General features: G+C 47.1%; 1 long non-coding RNA gene across 1 annotated transcript; it reads left to right on the top strand.

The window, feature by feature from the left end:
- Positions 1–3,868: 3,868 nt before the first annotated feature.
- LOC144326171 (uncharacterized) lies at positions 3,869–14,403 on the top strand. Its single transcript, XR_013391337.1, has 4 exons — positions 3,869–5,241; positions 5,354–5,465; positions 9,109–9,263; positions 11,716–14,403. It is a non-coding gene; the product is annotated as an uncharacterized LOC144326171 (long non-coding RNA).
- The last annotated feature ends 553 nt before the right edge of the window (positions 14,404–14,956 follow it).

Raw genomic sequence — 14,956 nt, 5'->3', positions numbered from 1 at the left:
AAGAACTTATTTCGTTCTGGAGGTCTGTTCGTAACCTGAAACTGTTCTTAACCTGAAGCGCCACTTTAGCTAATGGGGCCTCCTGCTGCCGCTGCGCTGCCGGAGCACGATTTCTGTTCTCATCCTGAAGCAAAGTTCTTAACCCAAGGTACTATTTCTGAGTTAGCGGAGTCTGTAACCTGAAGCGTATGTAACCTGAGGTACCAGTGTATATAGATATTTCTATAAATGAATAGATAAGTTGCTTTGTAGCTATTGTTTTGGTAAGGTTCACAACAACCCTGCAAGGTAGGTCAGTGAGTGTGATGATTATCCCTCCATGTTGTAAGCTGGGAGCTCAGGGGGAAATACTGCCTATTCTTTTATTGGGGGAAGCTAAAGTTTGAACCAGGGATCTTGAGACTCTCTTCTCAAATAAATAGTGGCTATTCTACCCTAACTCTCAACCAGAAAGTATTATTATTATTATTATTATTATTATTATTATTATTATTATTATTATTATTATTTTGCTGAATTTATATCCCACTTTTTCTCCAAGGAGCTGGAGATGCTGTACGTTGTTCCCACCCCCACCCCGTTTAATCCCCACAACAACCCTGTGAGGTAGGGTAAGCTAAGAGGCAGTGGCTGGCCCACAGTCACCCAGTGGGCTTCATGGCTAAGTGGGGATTTTATCCCTAGGCTTCCAGGTTCTTGCCCAACACTCTTAACAACTACACCACCCTGGTTCTCATGATGTAGAGGTGTCCATGGCAGAAGTGAGGGGATGGGTGCATAAACACAGAGGCCCTGAAGCCCCAGGAAGCCAATGGAAGGAGTTTGCAAGAGGAGAAAAAGGGATCAGACCAAATAAATCTCATTTATTTTGTGGCCCTTGGTAACCTCGCTAGGTCACGCCCCCTTTTCCACCAGCCACACTCCTCACTAGCCCTGCTCCACATCCTCCTTGAGTGTTATTGCCTGGCTGTAAATGTGTCCTTGAACTCAGATCATGCTGCTTGACTCACTGGATGGAGCATAGAGAAGGGTGGGCGAGTATGTGTAAAAACAAACCAAATGTGCAAAGGTAACATTTGTATTCAGTGCTCTGTCCATTTTTGCCCCTCGCCCCAGTGCTAGGGTTGCATATTTCAATCCATTATTTCAATGTAGACTGCTCCTCCCTTTCTGTCTCTAGGCCAAGTTAGGGATTCTCTCCAAATGCATCTGTGTGAAAGAGTGTGTGAAAGATCATGTATTTAAGCTCTGGGGTAGCCAAGCACAGATAGATTTACAAATTCACGTGCATGTGTGTGTGCATGTGTGTGTGTGACAAATTCCAGAGAGGCCATCCTGTTAGGGTACAATAGATTGCAATAGATTGCTTTGAAGTCACTTTAGCACGAGATGAAAAAAATATCACCCCAAACCATCCTGCCACGCCCTGCCCTATATTTTGCCAGAACAAAGGTGGCAAGCCCCACCCACCGCCAGCACATGGCCCCCAGAAGGCTGCTCAGAAGGGGATGTGGCCCTTGGTCTGAAATAATAGGCTCCCTGCCCCTGGAACGAAAGAACCAGAAAGCTAGAAAGCCCCACCACCACCCACCCACAGAAAGAGTAAGAATACCTGGCATTTACAAAATAATAATACCCGACTGACATTACACTTCAGAGCGTTGGAAGCACTTTGCATAGCATTACACTTCAGAGGAGTAATCTTGTCACCAATTACCAAGGCTGCATGATTGCTCCCTCTTCTTACCTTTGCAGGTATCTGAAGAGTGACAGCCTTGACTGTTTTGCAATCTTCTAGCCCCACTTGGAGCAAAAGCCCCTCTCAGCTACACTGGAGTGTTTTGCCACTGAGGCAAACTAGAAAGGGCCACCTCTCCCCACGTTGACGTCCCCTGCTGTTGACCCCCCACTCTGATGACAACTTTCCCACTGATTCCACACACACACACACACACACACCCTGGCAAGAGGAGGAAGAGGAGGAGGCAAAGAGGGGAGGAGGGGGAGGTGGTGAGCAGCGAGTGGCGCACTCCTTGTGGGCCAATATCTGCAGACCCTCCCAATGGTCCCATGCCTGTCAACCTGAGGCAATTGCTTCACCTTGCCTCCTGGGCAGGCTGGGCCTGCCCTGAACCCCCACCCACCAGACTGTAGATGCAAGCTAAGGCCAATGTGAAAGAAAGATGGACAAATCTGCCACTGTGCAGTCTTAAGTTTGCTCCATTTGCAGTTTCTTTTCAAGTCCACATGCATTTTATGGCCACCCATTGTAATGTGAGCCAGTGTGGGGTGGGGGCTAAAGTGTCAGACTAAGATCTGGAAGAGCAGGGCTCAAATCCCCAGTTTGGCCATGAAGTCATGGGAGAGACTTTAGGCCAGTCACTGCCTCTCAGCCTAACCTACCTCACAGGGTTGTTGTGGGGATTAAATGAGGAAGGGAAGAACCATGTACACCTTCTTGTGCTCTGTGGAGGGAGAAAAAGGTGTGGGGTAGAAATGCAGCAAAATAAATAAATGAATACATCAGCATGTGTACATAATTTTGCTTAAAATATGCACTTTTTGCAAGAACTGCTCCCCCAATAGAATGCATCATTATACATCATTTCCGATATTATTTCCAGTCTTCATACATATCATACACAAATGCACAAATCTCCTTCGGCATTCTTTAGTTGGAGATCTCCATCGGGAAATTCAGGCAAGTTCTGGAATGGGGGAGAAATTCAGTTGCACTGAAGGCAAATCAATCAAATTCAATTTCTGATCTGAAACAATACAAGCACCAAAACACAGCCATCCTCCAGAATCTGCACTTATCTAGCATTTGGTGGCTGTTCTTGGCAATTCTAGGATCACTCAATGCAAAAAAACACATTTTTAACTGAAATTGCTCTGAAGTCTGTCGTTGTTTTTAGAATGTTTTGATCTTTTGCTTTGTTTTTCATTTTAAATTGTGGATCTGTTTGCCTTCCTGTGCTCCCTAGGGGTGTGATGGTTGAGGGGAAGGATAAGAATATCAGAAAAACCCTGCTGAACCAGGCCAATGGCCAATCTAGTCCAGCATCCTATTCTCACAATGGCTGAGCAGGTGCCCCAGTAGGAAGCCTGCAAGCAGGAGCCAAACAGAAGAGGACTTTCCCATCCTGTGGCTTCCAGCAACTGGTATTCCAACCTGAGATAAATTCAATAAATTGACGATGAAATAACTGAATTTTGCAGTGCAGTTCTCCAACCAACCGGTGCTTACAAAACTGTGTGTGTTAGGGAAAGTTTGCATTAAAATGAAGGTATTCAGGGAGAAAGCATACAGCATGCATTAGGGGAGGTTGCTTGCAAAAATGTGTGCATTAGTCAAAATGCCATACAAAAATGTATGTATTTGGAGAAATTTGCTCTGAAATGCCAATGAATTTTCATGAGATTTTATATACGTATAGCATATTGTTGCAGAAATAGATCAGTTGGTTAGAGCATAGTACTGATAATCCCCGTATGGGTTGTACAGTTTCAGTCCAAGTATGGGACAGCTGCATATTTCTGTATTGCAGGGGGGTTGGACTAGATGCTCCTCGGGGTCCCTTTCAACTCTAAAAATTCTATGATTCTATTATTCTTTTATCATGAAATGTAAGGAAATTACTTCAAGACCAGGAAAATAAGGCAAAGGTTGCTGGCCTCTGTAAGGGACATGGGAGCGAGGCCAGGCCAGACTCTGCAGCCCAGAAGCACCCCCAGCAAAAGGCAGGCAAGCAGGGAAGGATGGGGAGCCAGGGGTGGGGCCCTCCAGGACATGCCTGGGGGGTGGCGCTGACAGTCCCCCGACAGGCTGTTCTGCCACCTTTGCTGGGGTGGGGGAGGGATCCCCACGGAAGCCGCCACCTGCATGGGGGTGCCTGGGTGCTTCCTCAGAATGTTGCACCCAGGGACACAGCCCCCTGCCCCCCTGCTATGCCACTGAAAGGGAGTGGCCATATTGGCAGATTCTTCCATCTCTAGGGAATTTTGAATTTCAAAGATCTGCTTTTGTTCCAGAAGTGGGATGAACATCTGAGCCCCATGGGAATTCCAGAGGGTGGTGACATGAGAAGAGTTTTGTTTTTGTTCTTTACTGGTGGCTCCCCACCTGCAGAATGCTATCCAGGGAGGCTCAGCTGACACCATCATGGGATAGCTTTTGGTGCCACGCAAAAGACTTTTGACTCAGATGTTTTCATCCTGCCTTTAAAAAAACAGGATTGTCTTTTTCATGCTGGTTTCAATGTATGTGGTTTCCTAGAATCATCAGGTTGGAATGGGCCCAAGGGTCATCTAGTCTAACCCCCGGCAATGTAGGAATCACAGCTAAAGAGTCCTTGGCAGTGGTCATCCAACCAACCTATGTTTAAAAACCTTCATTGAAAAAAAGTCCACCACCTTCTGACGTAGTCTGTTCATTTGTAAGTCGCTTTGCATCGCTTTGGTTTTTAAAACGTCACAATAAATTTAATAGCAAACAATTTCTGCCACATCCCTAGGATACCTCCTGTCCTACCCGCCCCACCTTCAACCTTCATGTGAGCATTTGTCTCTGCTAGTAATGAATTGTGACGTTCTTCGTTGGAAAGTGGATTGACAGTGTTGGGATGTCCGTGTTCCTCCTCCCTTTCATAAATTTAAAAGGATGTCCTTGAAAAGGCAAAATTACAAGCAGATCAAGAATGACATCCAAACTCAGCCGCAATGTTTGTTCAGGGCTTTGGTAAAGCAGAAACCCCACCACATGCAATCATTTCAGTTACAAACCCTCCAACATTTCTCCAGTTGAAAGAGGGATATCCTATTCCATACCCTCCAACGTTTCCCTGATGAGAATAGGGATGTCCTAAGCAAAAAAAAGGAAAGGAAAGGAAAAAAAGGGACATTTCAGGATCAAATCAGAAAACAGGATGGCTTCTGAAAATCCAGGACTGTCCCTGGAAAACAGGGGCACTTGGAGGGTCTTGCCTCCCCATTCTGAAGGAGGAGCCAGAGTGGTCCAGCTTTAGTGGGGAGGCTGTTGTCAAGGCAACCATGACTCACCCAGCCCAGCCTATGTGACATCACTCACTGCTGGCTTCAAAAGCACCAACTGTAACTGATCAGCAGTTGGCAGTGAGGAGCAGAGTGAAAGAGTTGGCTGTGAGTCTGAAGCCCTTCCCCCAAGGCAATGACCAGGTCCATTGCTGCGGCCCTCCTCTGCCTCATCCGGACTTCCCTGAGGTGGGCTGGGGCAGAGGGAGGGGCTGGTCCAAGGTCACCCTGTGAGTGTGATGGCGGAGGGATGTCTTGAACCAGGGCTCCAGTTTCTCAACTTCTCCCCATTCTCTCCTAGCTTCAAGAGGCTGCGAGAGCTGCTGCAAGAGGAACAAGGTCCACCCCATGGTCTCCAATGGAGATCCCTGTGGGTCGCCAGGGGGTGGAAACAGGCGAGTCTGGGGGTCCAGGTGAGCAATTGTTCTGTTGCTGAGAGGAAGGCGATTGCAAGGCCTGTAAGACTCTGACAATAATGGAGTCTGGAGGAGACTGACCTGTGCTTCAAGGAAACTTGGAGGAAGGCAGAGGTGGTTAGTTTGTATTTTACTTTCTTTCTGACATTTCCCCCTTTGTTTCACCTGCAGAGTTGCCAGCCCAGGGCCCACCGTTGGAGCTCCACTCTTTGAGGAGGTTCACGGTGGAGCCCCTTGGGAAGATGATCTTCATGTGGCCGGGCGAACTTGGGAAGGGTACCTCAGCCTCCACCATCTTTGGCATTTAAAGCCGAGCTCTGGGAGGCAGTGGCGGAGGCAGTCCTTGGATAGGACATGCCAACATGCCCCCCAAGGGCACCCTGGGGGCCAGAGAGACCGTCTCTGGCGCCCACAGGTTCACCTCTCGCCCCCACCAAAATCAGGCTTGAAAGAAGCATCTTTTGGTAGCCAACAGAATAGGGCCAGTTTGGGCTTGGGAGGGTGGGGTATGGCAGCTCCAGGGGTTTCCCATCCCTTAAGTGGCCGTTCTCTTCTTTCCCTTTCCCTTCCACCCAGACGGAGTCCTCATCAAGGCTCTAAGCCTGGCCTTGGCTGGGGAGGGCAGGGTATAAATAAAAATTATTATTATTATTATTATTATTATTATTATTATTATTATTATTATTATTATTATCATCATCATCATCAAAGACCTTGAGACAGGGGAAAGGGAGATCTTGCCAAGTTAAGTCCGGCCAAAAAGAGTGACAACCATGGGCATAGCCAGGATTTTGGTTAGGGGGGCCTTTCATTTTGGGGGCAGAACTTCAGTTTGCTATGTATTTTATTGGTTTTTATTGATGGGGGGGAACTCCCCCCTGCCCCCCCCAGCTATGCCTATGGTGACAAGAGACTTTCCAGGCAAGTTCAGCAAGAATAAGATGGGAGACAACTGCCAAATTTTGGAAGACCTCAGCAGAGCAGATTCCTCGCTCCTTCCCAAAGATGAGTCTGTCAAGGCCCTTCTTCTGTGGAGATCAGGATTGGCAACTGGGGTCCCTGGGACCAAACAGCCCTCCTGAGACAAATCAGCTTGTCTGAGCCACAAACATGTCTTGAGGAAATGGATTTCTTGGATTCTCCCTCCTCCCTCCTCCTCCAAAGCCCAACTGCCTTTAACTGTCACACACACACTGTCCCAACTGTCACCTACCTATCACACTCCCCTCAGCCAATCAGCACGCAGCACACCCCAAGGTTTCATCCTCCTCTCACGGCCCACCCACTGCTCTCACTTTACCTTATATCCCACAAATGTTTCTCTACACAACATTTTACCACATGTCCCTTAATATACAAACCTACACAGGTCAGTTAACAATGACAAACACCACACACAAAAACACACACACACACACACACACACACACACACACACACACACCCCTGAACGATTTCGGTCTGGCACCTCCTCTTGGAGGTTTTTAAGCCAAGGATGGATGGCCATCTGTCGGGGATTCTTCTGGTGGGATTCCTGCATCGTGGGGGGTGAACTAGATGGCCCTTGCAGGTCCCTTTCAGGTCTATAATTCTGTGATCATGGATGCATAGAGACATTTGCAGAAGGGGGTGAGCCGGAGGAAGTGGGGGAAGCTGAGAAGCCCCCTTGCAAGGGTTTGGGAGATGGCAGAAAGCAAGGAGGGTGGAGGGAAGGTAAACCAGGCAAGGGGAATCCTCTCTGGATTACAGGAGAACCATGCAGGGAACAGCTCAGTCCAAGAATTGCCTGGCTCTGTGCAGGTCTGGAGCCATTGTGAGCCTAACAGGGGTTGACTTCCCCAAATATCCTCTGTTTATCGGTCACAAAGAACGGCATTGCCCAGACCTAGAGACTCCGTGGCTTATTGAGTCTGGGGTGGGGGACCTCAGGGACCCAAATGCACCCCTTGGGCTTCTCTGCCTGGTCCCCAATTCTCCCATTCACTGGGAGTTGCTGTCCTTGACTCAGACAATGCCTCTTGCTGGCCTGCGTGGAGGATTGAGAGTATGCAGGGGGTATGCAGAACCTAGTCGGCTGCACAGAGGTGACATTTTACATCCATTGTCCCACCCACTTTGCCTCTGGCTCTACCCATTGCTAGCATGTGGCCCCCCAGAAGGTTTTGCAGACAGGAAAGCAGCCCTCAGCTGCAAAATGTCCCCCACATCCCTGTCCCATGACATCCTTTCCCATCCCTTTCTCAGAGTCACCTCACACCACTCCTGATTTTTCAGCATCTCATTGCTGGTGAGGAATCTTCAGAGGCCACTCTGCAAGCAGGAACAGACTCGTACAGTCCAGCATTTTTCTGATGAAAATAGAGATGTCCTATTCTGTTGTTGTTGTTGTTGTTGTTGTTCCCTGTCCATTTGACTGGGTTGCCCCAGGCACTCTGGGTGGCTTCCAATATAAAGAAAGACATAATAAAACATTAAACTTTTTTAAAAAAAACCTTCCCTATACAGGGCTGCATTCAGATGGCTTGGGGGGGGTCATAACGCCATACCCTCCAATATTTCTCCAATGAAAATAGGGATATCCTAAGGAAAAGCAGGACTTTCAAGGATCTAATAAAAAACTGGGATGATTGGGAAATAGGAAAATATGGACGCTGCCAGAAATCACTCCAGGTGACTCAAGTAAGTAAGCAAAGCTGAACGGAACAATGAGGGAATGCCTAACAGATCCTCACTGCCTCCTGGCTTGCTTTTGCCCTGGTGTTTTGGATGCTTCCGAAAATACCCTTCAAATCAGCTGCTTGGATATAGGAGAGAGCGTTGGCCTGTCCTGAGGCCTCAGAGCTGCCCACCAGGTGCTTTCTCAGATGAAAATAGGGACATCCTATTCAATAATAAAGGGACGTGGGTGGCACTGTGGGTTAAACCACAGAGCCTAGGACTTGCCGATCAGAAGGTCAGCGGGTTGAATCCCCGTGACGGGGTGAGCTCCCATTGCTGGTCCCAGCTCCTGCCAACCTAGGAGTTAAAAAGCACGTCAAAGTGCAAGTAGATAAATAGGTACCGCTCCAGCAGGAAGGTAAACGGTGTTTCCATGCGCTGCTCTGGTTCGACAGAAGCGGCTTAGTCATGCTGGCCACATGACCTGGAAACTGCACGCCAGCTCCCTCGGCCAATAAAGTGAGATGAGCCCCACAACCCCAGAGCCACACAACTGGACCTAATGGTCAGGGGTCTCTTTACCTTTATTCAATAATAAGAATAATAATTTTACTATTTGTACCCTGCCCATCTGACTTGGTTGCCCCAGCCACTCTGGGTGGCTTCTAACATCTTTAAAAATATAATAAAACATTTAAAAACTTCCCTATATACGGTTGCCTTCAGATGTCTTCTAAAGACTGTATAGTGTTTTATCTCCTTGGCTGGGAGGTTGCGAAACTCCATACCCTCCAGCATTTTGCCTATTAAAATAGGGATATCTTATTTCATATGTTCCAGCATTTCTCCAGTGAAAATAGGGACATCCTATTCCATACCCCCCCCCCAGCATTTCTCTGATGAAAATAGTAACGTCCTATAATTACAAACTTCTCTTATTTCTCTGCCTCCTATGTTCTTTTTTCTTATTCTTCTTGTTTAGAAATGGGTTTCTTTTGAAGATTGGAGGGGAAACAATCTGATTTTTGTTGGCCAAATCAGATCGACAATGGGAATATTTCTTTCTCTCTTTTGATATTTCTCTGCTTGAAAAGAAATGTCCACAGATCGATGGATGTCCCATTTTGTGCAGCACTGGTGAGGATGAAAAAAGTTTTCCTGCCTTTCAAATAACAAAACGGTGTAACACTAGAAACAAGGCTCCCATCACTTTGATGGTTAAAAAACAGACTCTGGGAACAAACTCACCCCCACCCCTTTCTGATATTTTGCAAACTTGGTCCAAAGGGCAAAGTTCTGGAGGGCTCAGAGTATAGGCTTTTTGGTCTTTTATTGCAGCACATATAAACTGTACCACAAAACCTCCAAAATGAAGTTTTAAATGGATGGACGGTTGTAGCATCTACTGGGCTTGCCTCTTTACAGTATTTTTACTGCTGGTCCTTAAAACCCCACAAACATCATCAAAGCAACATTTTACCTTCCAGCTGACATAAAGAGAATTGTTTTCTTGCAAGGAGTCAATGGGAAGCGATGTTGCAAGGGAAACTGCTCACAGCTAGTGTTCTGAGAATGTGGTCTACCCACCCAAAGGAATCCAAAGCTTAGCCCAGTATTATCAACACTGACAGGCAGCTGCCTTATACCAAGACAAGTGATCCATCTATCTCAGTGTTGTCAACACTGACTGGCAGAAGCTCTCCGAGGTTTCAGAAAAGGATCTTTCTCAGCCATGCCTGGAGGATGCCAGGAATTGATCTAGGGACTTTTTGCCTGCAAAGCAGAAGCTCTATCACTGAGCTACAGCCATTCTTTAATTACATTAGAGGAAGGAGGCCTTCTGAGCTGGATCCAGTGTCAGCAGCACTGGGATGGCCAGTTAATAAATTCATTGGATTCTGTCTTACACTGAGTGAGATTGTTGGCCTGCCTAGCTCAGTATTGCCTGCACTGGCTGGCAGTGGCTCTCCAGGATTTCAGACAAGAAATCCTAGCCCTACAGAGAAGCTGGAGATAGAATCTGGAAGTATTTGGTGAGCTTACAACTCACCTCCCAGCTAGGAATAACACTGAGCTAAGATTACCAGTTGCCCTGGAGATGCAGAAACAAAGTCTAGGGTGGCCACACCCCTCATCTAGAGCATGAGCCTTACTAGGTTGCATCATCATGTGGGATGCTGTACTTGAGGTGCAGGTTAAGAGAGACAGTGTGGTATAGCAGTTAGATTTCTGGACTAGGACCTGAGAGACCAGGGTTCATAACTCAGTCATGAAGCTCACTGGGTGACCTTGGGCCATTCACTGCTCCTCAGCTAACCTACCAGTATCTCACAGAGTTGTTGTGAGGTTAAAAAGGGCAGGGGAGGAAACTATATAGAGTTATTATTAATTATATTTTTATGTCACCTTTCCTCCAAGGAGTTGAAGGTGGAATATAGATGATGATGATGATGATGAGCCTAAGAAAAGGCACAGAAGCCCATGGCCACACACACCACTTATCACCAGATCTCCATTTTGTCCTTATTAAATCTATGACATGCTTGGGAAAATAGTGCTAATAATTCAGCTCCCTGCTAAAGGATCTTTGAAGCCAGGAGCTTATTAAAGCAACAAGACTTAGCATTTCAGTGGCACCTTTTCCTCAAAGAAATCAAAGCCCTTTGCAAACATTACTTAACTAAAATGAACAGCACCTCCGGGATATGTTGTTATTCTATTATAATACTAATATCGGAGGAAGGCGCAATGAGATCCAAGGAAGACAAGGCAAATTTTCTTAATGTAAAGTCCTTTATCTCTCTCCCCCACACACACACCTCTTAATAAATGTCTGTGCATCTCACGGCCTTGTTTCCTTCAGATTTTTAATTCAAGATGCACGCAGAAACTTTTAATGTGCACAGTGTTTTACATATTTTGCTCTGCTCATATTTTGCATTACCCCTGTGGAGCGTTGTTGAAACACTCCTGACAACACACAAACCCGACACCCCACATCTTCAACTGATGGGATTCAAGATTATGGAAGTTTTCTTTTGTTGGGGGCGGTGGAAGATTTGCTTTAAAAAGAAAGAAAAGAAAATGAACCATTTCTTTCAAGCTGAAACAAATAAAGATTCTGTAATTTGCCTCCTCTACCAGATGTTCTGCTTGAGATCCAAATTTGGATTTGGAATGTGAAAGTTTAGTTTTAGAACATGTGTGTGGAACCTGTGGCCCTCCAGAAATTACTGAACTACAACTCCCATCATCCCCCTACGATTGGCTGTCCTGGCTGGGGCTGATGGGAGTTGGAGTCAGACAACATCTTCAGGCCCACAAGTTTCCATCTGCTGATATAAGAAAGGGTGCTCCCTTCTCATGAATGAATGCCTCTTCTAAATAGGAGCATTCTTCCACCTCTTGCCTGCAGTAGGGAATGCACTGTGTAGAGAAGTCTTTGTATCTGTCCACCAACATTCAGCTTTATTGGATATCCATGAGTTCTAGTGTTATGGAAAGAAAACTTTTATCTACTTTCTCTATGTATTGCATAACTACATGGACTTCTATCATGTCATCTCTTCCTGGCCTTTTCTGTCAACAGTTGCTGCACTTTTTCCTCATGGGGAGTTGCAAACTGCAAGCTGGACGTGAGCACAAGAGCAATCTCCTTTCCTGGCAGGGCCGGCCCAAGACACTTTGGCACCTGAGGCAAACTACAAAATGGCTGCCCCTCCCCACCAAGGAGGAAGAGGAGAGTGAAGAAGTACAAGGGAGGAATAAAGGTCTATATCAGGAACAAGGGCAGGCATCAAATCAACCTTACCCAGTGGTTAAAGTGGGAATCAAAGGCCATTATGGGGGGGAAGGGGCCCACAATGAGTCACACCTGGTAGGTGCAGAGCCCCCCAGAGGGCAGCCTCTGCCATTTCCTCCCTAGGTGTGGGAAGAGACCAAGTATTCACCAAGAAGCCACTGCAGAAGCAGAATTGGGGGGTTGCCAAGGAGGTGGCAAATTTGGTTTCCAGGGAGTGTGCCACAGCTGTTTTTGCCACTGCGGCGGCAGCAGGCAAAGCATTCCTTGAAGACTGGATCTGCTGCGTCTGTGAATCCTGCTGCCTGAGGCAGTCACCTCATCTTTTCTCGTGTGCAGGCAGGCCTTGCATCCTGGCACAGGCATGCCTAGTTTTATTGTACTTTGCAGATATACAGGGACATGGGTGCATCTGCAAGCAGGCCGACCACTTCCAGGGAAATGAACACCCCCCTTTCCACCCCTAAGCTGGTCAGGGCTGGAGCTAGGTTTTCCCTTTCCCGCCCCTGCAGCCAGGGCGGCGCCTGACTTAGTAGACTGCAGTATATTGTAAACATAACTTTTATATCCATTGGGAAACAGACAAAAAATTGTGTGACTTTCTTTATTGTGATACTCTTCTTTGTTGCAGCGGTCTGGAACTGAACCTGCAATATCTCTGAGGTGTGCCTGTGTTCAGAAGCATTACTGCCTCCAACCATGGAGGCAGACCATAGTTACAGTGGCTCATAGCCATTGACAGCCTTCTCCACAGATTTGTCCATCTAGGAAGCCCCAGACACGGCAGCCTTTCATCGTAGGAGAGTTTTCTGAGCAGCTCCTGGAAAGCTTCCCTTGAGAGAAGGCAGCTCTTCAATCCCCAGATGAAGAGGGAGGGAGGGAAATTCAAGCTCTTTTATTTCCTTATTTATTTATTTATTTATTTATTTATTTATTTATTTATTTATTTGGCAAGCACAGGGGAAAGTGAAAATGTGAAGGGTAAAAGAAAGCTTGGCACCATAACTTTCTCTCTCCCACACCCGACATCCTTCTCCGTTGCTCCCCTCCCCTGCCTCCAGCCCACACAGCACTTCATTTGCGGCTTCTGTGGTGGCAGAGAGCAAACCCGGCTCCACCGGGGGAGGGAGAGACGCCTGTCTCGGAGCTGTCAGGCTGGGTTATCACCTTGACGCTTTAATCGAAGAATCAGACTTTCACTTGGAGGATTTGATTCTGCAAAGCGGGCCCTGACTCTGACTTTCAATGAGCACACGTGGGAGGGGAAAGCTTGATGTGGTTTCACACTTCCCCACACTGGGCCAGCTAACGGGTTAGACAGGGGAGTTGCAGTTGCCTCAGGCGGCAGATGCATTCCCCCAGGGTCTCCCCTAAGCCAACCTGCTCTGCCCCTCATAAGAAGGATGGAGGGTAAGACTATCAATGGCTACATTCAGGACAGATAAAAGAAAGGACTTCTTCACATGATGCATAGTTAACAGTGGAACTCACTCCCAAAGGAGGCAGTGATGGCCACCAACCTAGATGGTTTAAAAAGAGGACTAGACAAATTCATGGAGGATGGTGGCTATCAGTGGCTACCAGCCATGATGGCTGTGATCTGCCTCCACAATTGGAGGCAGCAATGCTTCTGAATACTAGCTGCTGGAAAGCGCAGAATGGGAGAGTGTGCTTGAATCCTGCTTGTAGGCATCTAGTTAGCCACTGTGAGAACAAGAAAATGACTTGGTGGGCCATTGGCCTGATCCAGGAGGCTCTTATGTTCCTAAGAGCCCTAATGGATCAGGCCAACAGCCCGTCTAACCCAGCACCCTCTTCTCACAGTGGTCACCATATGCCTCTGGAAAGCCAGAAAGCAATTGAGTGCAATAGCATTATCGCTATTGTCTAACTTTACCAATTTGTCCAATTATATTAGTGGTACCTTGGGTTAAGAACTTAATTCATTCTGGAGGTCCGTTCTTAACCTGAAACTGTTCTTAACCTGAGGTACCACTTTAGCTAATGGGGCCTCCCGCTGCTGCCACACGATTTCTGTTCTCATCCTGAGGTAAAGTTCTTAACCAGAGGTACTACTTCTGGGTTAGCGGAGTCTATAACCTGAAGCGTCTGTAACCCAAGGTACCACTGTATTGTGCATGGAATTATATACCATGAATGGAAAGCAGATGCTGTACCATTGAGCCACAGACCTTCCCCCAGATATAACTGCATGACTCATGCAGCCTGCCCTGAGCCCCCTAAGCTAGTGTACTGCCCTCATGAGAGCACTGTCCCATCATCAGTGCTGAAGTAAAATTCAGCCAGCAATTTAGACTATTTTTGTATGCAGAATGGCAGAAGCGGGACATCTCAAGTTCCACTCAGAGTAGACCTATGGAAATGAATGGATCTAACATACGGTAGTCACATTCATTATTTTTAATAGGACTAGCATTAGATAAACCCCCTTGTCCTTGGCCTCAAGCAACAGACTTCATCTAGGCAATGGAGTAGTATTGGGGGGGGGGGCAACAGGGGTGGTTGCTCAGGGTGCAAAATTGTTAGGTGAACAAAATTTCAGCACCTGGTGCTGCCTCAATACAGCTGTGCATGTCCATTATTGGGCTCCGCTGAAAATGGCTTCTCCATGTGAACCAGGAAATTACTTCTCCAGACAACAAAACTCCTCTTCTTTTCTTATCTCTGCAGCTGCAATCTTCTGGGTGATGCAAACACCCATTAGGCAGTTGAATGTGCATGCATACTCCCTTCCACACACACCCCCCTTTGCAAGGCCCTGGGTGCTGGCAACCCATGCTACACCACTGTCAGTAGGAAGGGAGTCCCACAGTCTGGGAGCTACCACAAATAAGGCCCTCTCCTGCTTTCCCAACCAAGCCTGCCTGTGAGGGTGGTGGGACTGAGTGAAGGGCCTCCCCTGAAGATCTCAGAGCCAGTGCAGGTTGGGGGGGCAGGGCGGGGGTTATACAGTTATTCAGATAGGCACGGTGGGTTTAACTCATTATTGATAAAGGTGTACAGTATTGAT

Source organism: Podarcis muralis, chromosome Z, assembly GCF_964188315.1.
Source record: "Podarcis muralis chromosome Z, rPodMur119.hap1.1, whole genome shotgun sequence".
NCBI lineage: Eukaryota > Metazoa > Chordata > Lepidosauria > Squamata > Lacertidae > Podarcis > Podarcis muralis.
Note: the sequence above shows the minus strand (reverse complement) of the source record. Positions and strands in the feature narration are given on the sequence as shown.